This window comes from Typopeltis vanoorti, chromosome 15 (genome assembly GCF_054136105.1).
Source record: "Typopeltis vanoorti isolate ZY-2024b chromosome 15, IOZ_Tvanoo_1.0, whole genome shotgun sequence".
In the NCBI taxonomy this organism is placed as follows: domain Eukaryota; kingdom Metazoa; phylum Arthropoda; class Arachnida; order Uropygi; family Thelyphonidae; genus Typopeltis; species Typopeltis vanoorti.
In genome coordinates, this window is record NC_143563.1 from 18,761,876 (window position 1) to 18,776,211 (window position 14,336).

The 14,336-nt window shown below is 31.1% G+C and overlaps 1 protein-coding gene and 1 long non-coding RNA gene across 2 annotated transcripts in view; both read left to right on the forward strand.

Annotated features, from left to right (window-relative positions):
* LOC150098432 (uncharacterized) overlaps positions 1-3,725 on the forward strand; it is a 126,031-nt gene extending 122,306 nt beyond the window's left edge. The window contains exon 4 of the mRNA XM_090405040.1: positions 3,054-3,725. The gene's annotated coding sequence lies outside the window, so the exon portion shown is untranslated. The remainder of the gene's footprint in view (positions 1-3,053) is intronic.
* Positions 3,726-3,866: 141 nt separating this feature from the next.
* Positions 3,867-12,008, forward strand: LOC150098434 (uncharacterized). Its single transcript, XR_016549495.1, has 2 exons — positions 3,867-8,757; positions 8,802-12,008. It is a non-coding gene; the product is annotated as an uncharacterized LOC150098434 (long non-coding RNA).
* The last annotated feature ends 2,328 nt before the right edge of the window (positions 12,009-14,336 follow it).

Here is a 14,336-nt window from a genome sequence, read left to right on the forward strand (position 1 = left end):
CTTTTTTTTCCAAAATCTTCATCAACACTAAAGATAGAGCAAAACTCTTAGTGACATATGGATCAGAGACTTGGCCAATAACCAAACAAATACTTGACAGAATGTCCAACGAAATTAAACACTGAGTTTGAGTGTAAAATAAAATGGAGAGAGCCATGCTTTCAGTCTGCAAAACAAAATAAAGAATATATTCAACACTTGTTTCTTTTCTTATAAGAGAAGATATTTTAAAATGGAAATGGCAGGGCCTCCTTGGATCTAAAGTGATTGATGGACAAATACAATCATAGTCATTTCTTTCATTTTGGGTCAATGTTTTAATTTCTTTTGAGTTGACTTACTTCAAGCTTCCATCCAAATTGAAAGAAATATTTCTACTTCAGCGTTATTTGCAGCTAACAAAATTCATTGGACCAAGCACATAATGCTATTTTTAAAATTATATTTAAACAATAATGTAAATGTTAAATTTTGATATTAGTTTTGTTTATAGTATTAGTTATCACTTTAAAATTTCTTTGATGTTAATCTTGAACTCCGTGTTTCCAACAGATGTATAGTATTATCCATCCATACACTATACCAATATAATAATTTATTTTATAATTTTTTATTTTTTCATTTGACTTTGAGCCTTATTTTTTTAATATCTATTACTAATTAATTTTACTATTTTTCTATTTATTAGAATATGCAATTCATTATTATATCATTTCTTGACTAGAATAAATACAGAAATTCATATTTGAATATTAAATCAATAAAATAAAATTTGGAGTAATTCTTGGTAACTACAATTACCTGTTTCTGATTCCCAAAGATTACAAAGTGTCTGGAATTGACAAATCCTAATTCCATCATGCTGCTTCTCTTTATGTTAGGCAAAACAGTACAACCTCACCCTCCTCTCCAGCTTTCTACTGATAGCCTTTAAAAAAAAAAAAAAAAAAAAAAACATAGCTATAAAATCAATATGTTGCTCTATCTATATAGATAATTTGAAATCAGAGTTTGTTATGGGGATTGCTATAGAGCCATGTTACATTATATAAACATGAAATACTATGGAAGGCTCATTATTTACATATTCACTAAATTCTATACAAGCATTAAGAAATGTATATTATCCACATCCACTACTCTCTGGGATCTATCATTTGTTCTTTCAAATAATAGGCTCCAATTGGACATTTGCTTATATTAGATCACAAGCTGCTTAGGGATCAAGGGAAATGAGGCTGCAGATGCTCCAGTCACAATATCCTATATAACAGTTTCCAAACTTCCAGTGCCCACACACTCCGTTTAAAATTTTACTAACAGCACCACTAAGTAAAAGCAATATGGGTGAAGTTATAATATTTCATTCAAACACTAATAATTCTAAAATGTTTATTTTATCATGTGCTATATAATAAATTACAAATGCAGGAAACAATTTTTAATTATTGAATATATTTTTAGTTACATGAATCCAATCTACATACAGTAGAAACAAAAATTCTCAAATTAAAATTTTCAGTAATAAAAACAAGTTTAATTAAGTGAATGAAATTTAAGAGTTCTGATGGCTTGGTTTGAACCATTGAATTTAAACTTAATGCAAACATTTGAACCATATGGCAGAATGTAATCGAGCCATTAACCATATGGAGGTCATTCAAAGTCCTAATGGAGGTCATTCAATACATATTTTATTGTAACTTTAGATTTTTTTAGTTATTGAAAAATTAATTATAGAATATATTTGTGCTTGTCTGTGGCAATATAGTGACAAAAATATAAAAGCAAAAAAAAAAAAAAAATCTCGTACTCCCAAACCCATACTGCATTTCCCAAAATGCAGTATGCATTTTGGAAAATGCTGCCTTATAAGATCTCTATCTTTGCCTGTCCTGTACACACTACAGGCAGATAAAAAAAAAAATGAAAACATATCCCAGTGGTGAACATTGTAAAAAAAAAAAAAAAAAAAAAAAAAAAAGTGAATAATAACAAATTCTCAGATAAAACCTGAAATTAAATAATATTAGTCTAGTATGCATAGAGAGTGCATAGAAGAAATTGTTTTTGCTCATCTCTGCATAGGTCATAGTCATCTTGCACATCCTTTCCTATTGAGGGGTTGATGACATTCTTATATATTGATATTATGATTCTTTTTTTAATTTTAATCCAATATCAGTCTGTTTAATGTATCTCACATTATACTTAAGCAAAACATTGATCATAATTCAATAACAATATTTTTTGAGTATTTCAGGTTTGTACCCTAGATGATTTTGATAAAGCCTTTGAGTTGGAAAAACCTAAATTCAAATCTATCTTGAACTTTTATCAGGGATTTTCAGTTGAAAGCGAGTTAATTGGTTTCCTATAGAAGTGGTAGGGTTTTCCTCACAGAAATTTGTGGTTTTTATCCCACAGCCACACAAACTGTCCAGGAGAACATATGCAATTTACACACACGAATATTTATTTGAAACTTTAAACTTTAGAATATAAACTTTATCTTAAAATTATGGTTATGAAAGCCAATCTGGGCAAATCCTGAGTTTTAAAGGTCTGAAGTATAGTGGGTTATTATTATGTTATCCTATTGGAACTGCACAACCCCAAAATTCTACCACTATTTTTGTGATACATCTATGACATAGTTTGATGTGAAGTCATGTATTATCACCAACACATAATTTTAGAAGCCTTTTCTTCTGAGGCTTATTTAACTTAGCTAATCCTACATTTAAAAAAAAAAAAAAATGTGTTTCTTCTCCCCCGACAAACTTTAGTTTTTTTTGTTCTTGCCCTCTCTCCCACCCACAAAACAAATCGTTTGAAACACATCCATTGTTTTAGCCATATCACACAGAATCCCACATAAATAATCTGATACATAAATAATCCCACATAAATAAACAATGTGATATGGCTAAAACACAGTTTTAGCCATATCACATTGCCTCCATACAATTGACTGGGATTTTAAGTATGATTTGATAACAATTTAAAAACAGCCAAAAGTTCAAATGAAACATAACTGCTTTCTTTTTCAGGTTTGCCTGTAAAAGTTGGAGAACAGATATTGCTTCCAGCCAGAGTTGAAAGTTACTTGTGCAATATAGAACCAAACTAGCTACTGTTTGCACAAGATGTGCTGTGTTTACTAGAGTGATAATGTAATGAACTTACCAAACAAACACTGTAAATATATTAACAGGATTAAGTTCTTAGATTAAAAAAAAGAAGTTTTTTTTTTTTACATTTGATTGTACATTTGACACAGATTTTAACTTTTTGATATCTGAGATGTGTGATCACTTGTAGTGTTGTCATCCCACTGAATCTAGAGACATTTACATAGTATCAGTATGTTTATTTATCTGTCCTCTTGGTCATTTTTACATGCAGAGCCTTTATATTACTGGCATGCATTTTAGCATGCTTACTGTTTCTGAAGGGAGGGGAAAAGAATGGATGAGCAAAGTTCTTTGTTTGTAATATAATCTATTTAATTTATAAATAGAAAAATTCAGTTGGACACTTAAATGAATGAGCACCTGTATATTTTTCTTACTTGTATTCACCTTTGCTTTCAGCAAAATAATTTTGCTCAAACGGTTTTTCCCTTGTCTCTCTACATATGAACTCTGTATAACACTGTATTGCTGTGTACTGTTATATATTAAATCACAAAGAATGTTTTTGTTAAAAGTAGCCATTTACACATGAATATATTTTTTTTAACCAGAATAGTTTATCGTGAGTATTGCCTATTATGAATGTGCTCTAGTATTGTATATAATATATTTATATACATACATACATTCCATAGTTTGTATTTTACTACTTAAAGTTTGATAGCAGTGCATGTCATTTATCTTTGAATGCTTAATGACATAATGTTGTAGGAGAGTATAATCATAAATCTGCTAATCATTAAGTTTTTTTTCAGACAGTGTGTTCTATTTTTAACACTTAGGAGTCTCTGCATGTTGGTGTTTGTGTGTGTATGTGTAGTAACATTCACATTTTCTGAATGGTCTCATGAGAAATTTCTCTTAAATATTTATATTTAGAATAAATGTTAGGCTATTTTTTGAATATACAGACTGGCTAGTTGTAGAATGAAAGTTTTGAAAACTAGTTGTTGCATTGAATAATCTTTTAATAGTTAATATTAACTTGAAAGACCTTTTGAAATGTTTACATAAAAGGGGGAAAAAATTCCAATAGGTAAATCTTTTGAATAATTTAGCAGTAGTACAAATGTTAATCTGTCATGCTCAAGATCGCAGAACAAGCAAATTATACAACTACAATTACATTATTATGTTACGACTACTAGCATACTAAGATTTTAAGATCTTAATACTGTCTTCTAGCATTTTTACTTTTATTTTTTAAAAATCCTAAGTATAGCTTCACACAAATGTTGAACATAATGATTTCAGCATTTCTTTGAAGTAACATTTTGATGTATGTTTTTGTTTTTAAGAATGAATTACTTTCTTCTGTACAAGAGCATTATATTTTATCATTCAAAAATTATTAAAAACATGATAATTTAAGGTATCCGATATTACATTGCTATTTGTGTGCTTGTAGAAACTTAGGAAAGGAATAAGTTTGGGAAGTTCAAACAGAATTATGCATTTTACCAAATGAAATGGGGGAAGGGGCATTTTTGACTGTAAGTTAAATTTTCAGATACAAATTTTAGCTCTTTACATACAATGTTTTTTTTTTCCCTAATTTTTATTTTTAAAAATGGCTGACATCTGTTAAGATTTTGGGGGAAGATTTTAAAATGCATTCTAAATTACATCTTTCAAGTTGTTTTTAATTTCTATCCATCATCGAAGTGATTTTTGTTTCTCTTCCCAAAATTCCATTCAGAATTTCCACATGGCCATTCTAGCATTTGTTCACCATTTGCTGGATGCTAGTGCTCATCATCTGTTCTAGATATATATACCATCAAGGATTGTGCAGAATATTGTGATAGTACTGTGGGAATAAGTTTTATGATTATTAATTTCCAGTCAACAATTTCCTTCTAGATCAGTCAGCTTGATTTCATGCTTTTAAAATTGTACAATTGCATTTCAGCTTTATAAGGCACTTCTAACTGTATTAGTTCACCTAGATCTTGGTGTGCTTCTGGGTCATTTTCTTGTTATCCTGCCTTCGTGTGCCTGTTTTGCTTTAACCTTTCTTCTCCCATTCTGCTTTCCATGCTAGTTAGATTAGCTCTGTTCATATATTCTTGAATGCTAATGAAGTCAAATTCCTTCCTAATATTTTCATTTTTCATGTAGTTCTGCCAATGATGTCATCTTTTTTTATATCCCCTAATTTTTCTCAGAACTCAAGTTTTGATGTTAGTCTTTGATCCAGTTTCTTTTCCAACCCAACTCTCAGACCCATAAGCTTAAATTGGTTTGAACATTGTCTTGTATGCTTCTGATTTAGTATTGTGACTAATTTTCTTATTTCATAGAAACTTATTCGGTAGTTCCCTACCATATTTTGCTTATTCTGTTACCTGTTTCTATATTTAATTTATCCTTTTCTCTAAAATTGCAGCTAAATAGATTAAATATTAAGAATACAGTTGATGTTTTTTTTATCTGCATGTTTCTGTTTTTAGTCTTATTTCTGATTTCATATCATGAAAATTATTTAAGAGTGTAGAATTCTATACATATCTCCAGTTTTGATATCAGTTTAATGCCACTTTCCTTTATAACACGATCAATCTAGATAATGGATAATAGTGCTGTATAGCATGCACTCTTACATTACACCAGATTCATTAAATCTTCCCATACATCTTGCACTTCTAACTGTTGACTTAAAGTTAGTCCCATTTACACTACATAATTGTAGCATTTTGAAGAGCTTTTCTCTTCATACATATCATATTGCCTTTTTGAATTATATTGAAACTTAAATAACTTGAATGCCTATCCTTGTTATATTCATGATTTCTGAACTATTTTTCATAGAGTAAAAATGTTATCCTGATAACTCTCATTTGACTTGAATGAAAGAACACGTTCAATGTGTTCGTTCTCGTGTATGCTTATATAAATTTTACCTGGAACTTAGTAAGTTTTTGAAAGTTTTTTTTTTTTCACTACTTGTGTATACCTTCATTGTATACCTTTTACAGACCCAGAAGGAATACCTTTAGTATTTCTTCTGGGTCTGGCTCTCACTGATGAGATGTCAATAAAAGTTGAAACTAGTCTGGGTAGTGATTCTTCCCATAATGCATAGCATTATAGACATCCAGAAGGATGTGTGCTTTGCATTATGGAATACGAAGGTAATTGATGTGAAGTCGTTATCCTACACACACACACACACACACACACACACACACACACACACACACACACACACACACACACACACAAAGTAGCTCAGTTGTGAAGATACTTTGCATGCAAACTTTATTTGCTTACACTGGGATAAAGGATTCAGCCAAGAATATAACTTCTTAGCATCTTTAATTTAAAACTTAATAAGAAAATTCTTCTGTTCAGTCGCGCACTATTGTAACACTGTTGACATAAACTCATTGACTATAAGAAGCTAGTGAAAATCCTAACCAAATTTCAAAAGATACAGTTCCATTCTGAAAGAAATTCACCTTAACAAATTATTTCTCTAGTCTTACAGACTTCCTGTAGTAAAAGTCTTCAATTCAGTTTTATTCCCCCCTTTTTTTTTTTTTTTAAGTACTATGGGACTTTGATTTTTGATTTTATTTGGGAATTTGATTTTCTGACTAGATCTACTTATTTATGCAGTGAAGCCACTCTGAAACTCTTACACTTTCATATTTGAGCATTTTTGGCCAGATATCATCTGCTCCATCAACCTTTCACATATTAGGTTTCTGACAGATTTAAAATCTTGGTACATTTTCTTCTCAGTATGGTACTCATTTTTATCACTCAACTTAAATGATCATCACCTCCTATTTTAAATTCTCAGCATACTCCTGTGTCCTGAACTAGTGTGAAGAGATATCAATGTATATCTCAACAATAACATAGCCATTAAGACTTCCTCATTGTATGTTCTTTCCATTAAATTTATGTATATTTTTATGTTGTAACTGAACAGAAATCCAGCAAGCACTTAACCATTATTATTATTACTTTGCTGTTTTCTCTAAATTTTCTCAAAACCTTTCTGTATTCTGTTGTAGAAAGGTTTGAGAAAATTTAATCAGCAGGAAGAACTATTTATCTTTCATTCATTTGATTCATAATCTTTTGTAGTTACTGATAACCGACCACGAGTTTTTTTTATACAGCTTTTGGACCATCTGGCAGTATACAGATAAATTATATACCATGGATTCAAACTTGTAAACCATTATAAATTGTGTCATCTTGTGGATGATTACAAAAGGAATTAATTAATTCTGATATTTAGACTATGAAGAGTAGGCATATCTCCTGAGTAATGGGGGTATCATCTAAGAATTGAATGGCCACCTTTTTTATGATCAGTGAATCAAAATTTAAGATAGCAAAATCTGAACTTATGGATATTGACCTCAACCATTTAACCCCTCCTAAAGCCAAGTTGTCACAATCGGTAAATTTTATAACTAGCTGCCCTTCCTGGCACCAGTCATGTAGGCTGTAGAAATGTTTTTTCCTCCCCCACTACACACACACACACACACACACACACACACACACACACACACACACACACACACACACACATGTTCTGCTCTAATAAAAATGACAAGTCAAAATTAACCACATGTCAAGAAGCATATCTGAAGGGAATGAAGTTACATTATTAACTTAGAATTATGAAATTAAAGTCCTTATGCCCTCATCTCATTTATCCAGTAAAGTATTTTCTTTATCACTGCTGTTAGCATAATTTTAATGTGCTGCAACAGCACATAAATTGCCCCAGATTTTGGTGATTTGAAAGTTTTCTTGAAGTTTTTTTTTTTTTATTTACTGAATGCATACCTCATCTGACTGTGACATTTTAACAACTTATGGGCAATTACCTTAATTTCAAGTTATGGCATGTATATGCATAATAAACCTGTTCATTTTTATCAAACAAATGACAAATATTAAACTTGTTTAATGATAGAAAACAAAAAATATGAGAAAAAAATACGTAAATAATATTAAACCATCATCAATCTATTTAAGTGAGCAGATCTTTTATGAAATGTGGGTGTTTCATTCTGCACTAAATATTTTGTTGATAGGTATAGCATGATTAGGATATTTAATTCATTGTAATACTTTTGAACAGAAATGTTTTGCATTTGTCAAAGTTGATGGTTGAACTAGCTCCTTAGTCATCATGGAATGTTATTGAGCATTTCTAAAAATTTGGCTTTGTTCTAAATTTTTTTCACAAAAAACAGGATTTGTGTGTGTCTGTTGGCAATTTCATTTTGATACTCCCAGTATTTTTTATTAGTGCTAAGGACATGATCACAAATTAGTATAAGCTTTGCCATCAGAAAAGCTTAAAGGAAGAATGAAATAGCTTTATAGGTGATGTCAGTAGCCATCATCTCATTCATGCCATTCACACATCCTAGAAATCTTACAATAGATTTAATTGTTTGTGCAATTGTGTGTGTTCTTTGTTACATATATACAACAGCACTTTTACTCACACATGTAAATATAATAAAAAAACATGGAAGCCATTTCTCCTAGTAACTAGTAAGGTATATGGTAATTTCTTAAGGTAATTTCTTATGAGGCTGAATAAAAAATATTCAGCCTCATAAGAAATTACTTGAAATGCAAAACATTCAAGTAAGTTATATAACAAGAATAGCCCAATCTAACTATTATCATTATTAACATGTGTGTTGACTCTCATAATTTCTTTATAATTCATTAAATTCTGCTTCTAAATCTAATCAAACTGGGTTGCAATTTGATGTCGGAGCCAGATCTAAACATACTGCTGTTATGACCTTTTGCTGGGATGTGCTTCTGAACATCAGTTTGGTTGCATAAATAAGTATTTCTTTTATTTATTTTTGATATCCACTTGGTACACGGTATACCAAGTGGATATTCCATTTCTTTTTATCTAGAAACAAAAATTGACTGTCACTTTCAAGAAGCACAAATTTTCAAGCTGATTGCTAAGTACTTTAAAAACCTACACTTTATAATAATTTTCTGAGTATAATTCACTTCAAATTTTTTTTTTAAATTTTATTAATATCGAGCATCTCCATGGGATTCAAAGATGCATAAATATCTGACCTGCATGTATTATTCTTTTTTATTAGAAAAAAAATTGATATTCATTTTGTTTTTATTATGGATATTTTTATAACATAATTTTTTGCTTAAGAAAATTTATAATCTCTACATATCATATTTCACTTCCCCCCCCCCTAGTTCTCTCTAATTCTACTTGCTGATTACTTTTTTTTGTTTGTTTGTTTTGCTTATATAACTTTGTTAAAAAGTACATTTCTAATATTGAAAGATAGAAGGAAACATCAAACCTCACAACATGAGAGAAATGTTTAGTTGGACTATAAATTTTCAAGGTCTGATGAATGTAACTATCTTTATTTCTGACATTGGATGCCAAGTTAGTTGTCACAAGTTTGATCATTTATATATTAATCATATAATTATATGATTAATACTCTTGAATCATATTTTCTACAATGTTTTTTAACCAATGACTATTGAAATTTCCTTATGTTTTGGGGGAAGTTTGCTACAAAGAAAAAAAACAGTATGAAATAAAGCAATTCTAATAAGAATTGCTTGAAGTGTTAAGTAATTTTGTATATTATTTTAATTTTGAAAGCAGTAATTGTTCTATATTACAAAAAAAGAAATCTTTAAATATGGGTTGAATGTTGAAAACCATGTGTAATTATTTGAGATAATTGCATGTGAGTGTATTCCCAGAGGGGGGGGGGAGCTAATAGCAGTGTGAAATCACAATAGGTAAAATATAGTGATATAGCAGTTTTTTTGTGTGTATGTGTGTAAAAATGACTTTCTCACATGTAGTTGGACTCGTGGAAGTATTATGAACTGTATACCTACTTAAGAATTCTCAGTCAAGGTCAGAACATCTCTGTGAAACTATTCTCACTAATTGTTTTTTTTTTTTTTAAATGACTACTTATAGCAATGTGTGATGATGTCAGCTGCTTAAAACATACCAAAAGTAAGTTGCGAAGTTGATTTATCCACAGTTTTGTATGCTTACACTAAGGCAAATTATAGATGAAAACAAGAATGCAAAACTAAGTCCTAAAATAAGCATTCTTAGATCAGATTTTTGTAACAGAAATGAGTTCTAGAATAACATTTAACATCTGAGGAAGAATATTTCATGGAGCTTGTAATGATCCTTAGCTGATCACAAAGTACCATACTTAATTTCAAAAGTTATTCCTAGCTCGTTAAAACAGTAATGAAATATTTATTTCATTTAATACACTGTATGGAAGAGATAATTTTTGCAAGAAATACTCTGCAGCTAAAAAAAATTGGGAAGCTGATATGTAATTGTTTTGATTTTTAGGCATATTGTGAGATTAAGTTCCCCGACTTAAAAATTACTGATACTAGTGTTAAAACATTAATCATTAATGTTTTACTGAATACTTCTACATGAGAAAGAAATGTTATCTGTCATTCTCCTATGAACTATAGAAAGTTTTTAGGAGAGGAAGGATCTTAGAAAACAAGATGATAGGGCAAAAATAATAGCAACGAACAGTAACTATTAAATTTTACATTGTAACAAGAGTATGATAGTTTTATGAAAAAAGATTCAGTTTACCTATGAAAAAATGTCCTTTTTTTTTTAACTAAAAAAAAAACAACATACGTACGTAGCATTGACTGAAGCTGCTTTTACTGCAGTCTGTGCAAAAGTTATTGCATTTACACCAGTCCATTGCCTTTCCATCCTCTTTATACTAACTGTTAAATTTTTAACTAATTTTTTTTTATAAATCTTAGCCTTGAATTTTAATATCTCTTGAGTATTTTATGACAAAAATCAATAAATGAATACTTGAATGTGCCTTAGAATTTTATTAACTCAACTATTTAACAGAGCTTTTTGATTTGGCATGTCCACTTATTATGTTACTTTTGTTTCCAGCTATTTTCCTGCCTTAATTATATAAAAACGGTCATATGTAGTTAAGGATTGAATGTGGCATTCATTGCATTATGTAACCATTCGATCAACTGACAGCAACTTAACTCAGATTGCTCTTACCTTGATATCCTAAATGGTTTCAAATGTAGTAGGTGTATCTCTTTGCACTGAATTCAGTTTGCCAATATATTAATATGACTGATAATTATGAGGCTGTAGTTTTTTGAAGGTGAGGCACTGGCATGCCTCTGAAAAGAACTTGGAAAAGAAGACAAAGCATTTCATTTACAGATGTTTCATTTCATAGAACAGTGCATGACTTTTAGAGGACATGCATATATTTTGTATATATAGTGTACTTATCATCTCTTTGTAATGTTTTATCAGTATTCTGATGCTCCATCAATATTTTGATTATTTTATTCAATGCTGAAATAGTGCCTACATTTATATCTGCTGGCAGAATCACAGTATTTTGTGCTCTTCGGACATTTATCTCCCTTTCAGGAGAAAAATTTGTACCATTTCCATTAGTGAGGTAGGAGAAAAAGAAGTCCATCACAGGATATTTACTTAAGAATATTAACATTTTATAGTAATATTTTTTAAGACTTACTGATGTAAATAGGTGACTTTTGTAAGGTCAAATAAAATAGTCTTAATGATTGTGAAATATATATATATATATGGACTTAGAAGTCTGATTTTGTGTAAGTGTACAGTAAATGACTGTAAAAGAAATATGAATGTGTTTTGACTAGAAAGTCAGTGATGTACTTTATTAACTTTACCTCTTTGTATTTCATCTAACAGAAAAATTAAACCTTTAAATTCTCTGAGCCTGTGCTTTTTTGAGTGCTAAAGTTGTGTGTTAACAATTTATTTGATTCTCTTTTCTGTCAACCATACTATGAAACCTACCAACCTTCAATCTAACATCATAGCAAGCATTACACAGAAGCAAAGATAGTAACTGGCCTGAATCCTCTCCACCACTTCCTTATTCCCTGTGGCTTAATGGATAAGGCATCAGCCTCTTAAACCAGGGATTGTTGGGGGTGCAAGTCCCACCAAGGGTAATTCTCTTTTAAGCGCCTCCATAGCGCAATTGGAAGAACAATGGTGCATTATGCCCTTCAATTGGAAAAGGCCTAAGTCATCGTCATCATGAGAGGAATCTTTATGGTTTTTTTTCAATTGAAGGTGAGATAGCAGGGTTTTTTTCTCCCAGAAACTCTTTCATCCTGCATACAGACAAATAGAACAAATCTTGAACACATGCAATTTACAGACAAAAAATACTAGTGGTCAGTAGATTGCGTTTGGTGTACGTGATAATGGTAATGGCAGTTCGCTGTAGTTGGTGGAGGCAGAGAGTTGTAGAGTAGGTTCCCTCCCTCGATGAGTCTTTGAACTCCTTCGAGGTGTTACATAATAATTCTTAGAGTTCCCTGTCAACTGAATCTGACAGTAGTTCAGATGGTCCTATCAAGACCATATAAAGAATAACTTTCTTCTCCATGTTTCCACTCACTAAGGATGTGGAATGTAGAACAAAATATGTAGATCCAATTTGTTAAAACATCAAAAGTAAACTTCTGTGGTAATATTTAATATATACTGCTTAGCAGTGGTGAGCTATAAGGGGCTCGTGTGAGCCCTTTGTTAATTTTTTCTCAAATTTGCGAGCCCCTTGTTCTTGTTTACTTTTTTATTTTTCACAAAAAAAAATTTTTTTTGAAACACATTAAACGACAAACTCATACGGTAACCTAACAAAAATTAGTCTCTTCAGCAGTGTATAGATTATTTGGAATTATTGTTTCAACTCCTCTATAATGAATGCACCCAAGTTTGAAAATATAATAAGCGCATGCGCTATCTTTACCCTTCTCCCTTCTGGTAGCCAGTGGTATGGTAAAACCAGTAGCCAATCGAATGTTTTATAAAAGATAAAAGATTTCATTCTTATTGTATTTTGATAGTTAAAAAATGTTTTTCTTATGTAAGATAAATCAACAGTTGATTGTGCAAATATTTCATGTTTAGATCATGAAATATTTGTTTAAAAATGATAGCCTTTAGAGGTTGATTGCCCTCTCATACTTTTTGATTGGAATTTGCACACAAGCTGTATTAATAAAAGTTTTTGTGTGAAATACGGCTTTTTTTTTTTTTCTGCTTGACGATGTGAGCGAGCCCTTTGTTAAAATTTCCATAGCTCACCACTGCTGCTTAGTCAGAAAATGAGAAATCCTTTCCTGTTTCATCGAAATATTTCAAAGAAAGTATACAAACTGGAGGATCATCTGATGTAGTTTTTTTTGTTAAGGTTGTGAACGGCCTGCTTAAGTGAAAACCAGTGGCTGTACTTTTAATAGGAGGTTGAATGAAGTCATGTGAACATACCCAAATGCTATTGAGTGACTTCAGAAAGATGGTGGTAAAATCAGTAATCCACCCCATTTCTCAGATTTCAACTCTCCAAGTATTCAAGTGTGTAACATCTGAGGTATGATTTCTAATTTTCTAGCAGAGCAGTGGGTAAGTTGCAGTGATTCTTCGGGAGATTTTTATTCCATAGCATAACTAGTAGTTATGCATACTCTGAATTTGAAAAAAAAAATCTGAAATCCTCATGGTTAATCCAAGGGGAACTTATAAAGCTATTCAGCTAAAGTTATTAGCTGGTCTCATACAGAGGTGGAAAGGTTTTTCCTTCCAAACTAGATGTTGCACTTTGAAAACACTTGCAGAATACAGTTTAACAGTGTGCAAAAAATGGTTTGTTAAACATCCTGGCAGCCGCCGGATAAAATTTTGGTGCCTCGTAGCACAATTGGAAGAACAGCAGAACATTGTGCCCTTTGATTGGAAAAGACCTGTGTTTGATTCTCATCATGATGAGGGGAATTGTTATATGGGCTTCTTCAGTTGAAGATTAGTTGGCTGATCTCATATGGAAGTAGCAGGGTTTTTCCCCCCGGAAACTCTGGTTTTTCATCCTGTGTACAGACAAATCGGTCTTCAGAACACATGCAATTTACAGACAAAAAATACTGTTGTTGGTAATGGTGGGCAGTAGATGGCATTGATGGTAGTAGGAGAATTAAGTAGTAGTGGAGAGGGTGAGGTGTATTTAGTTAAGTAATGAGTCCTGGGACTCC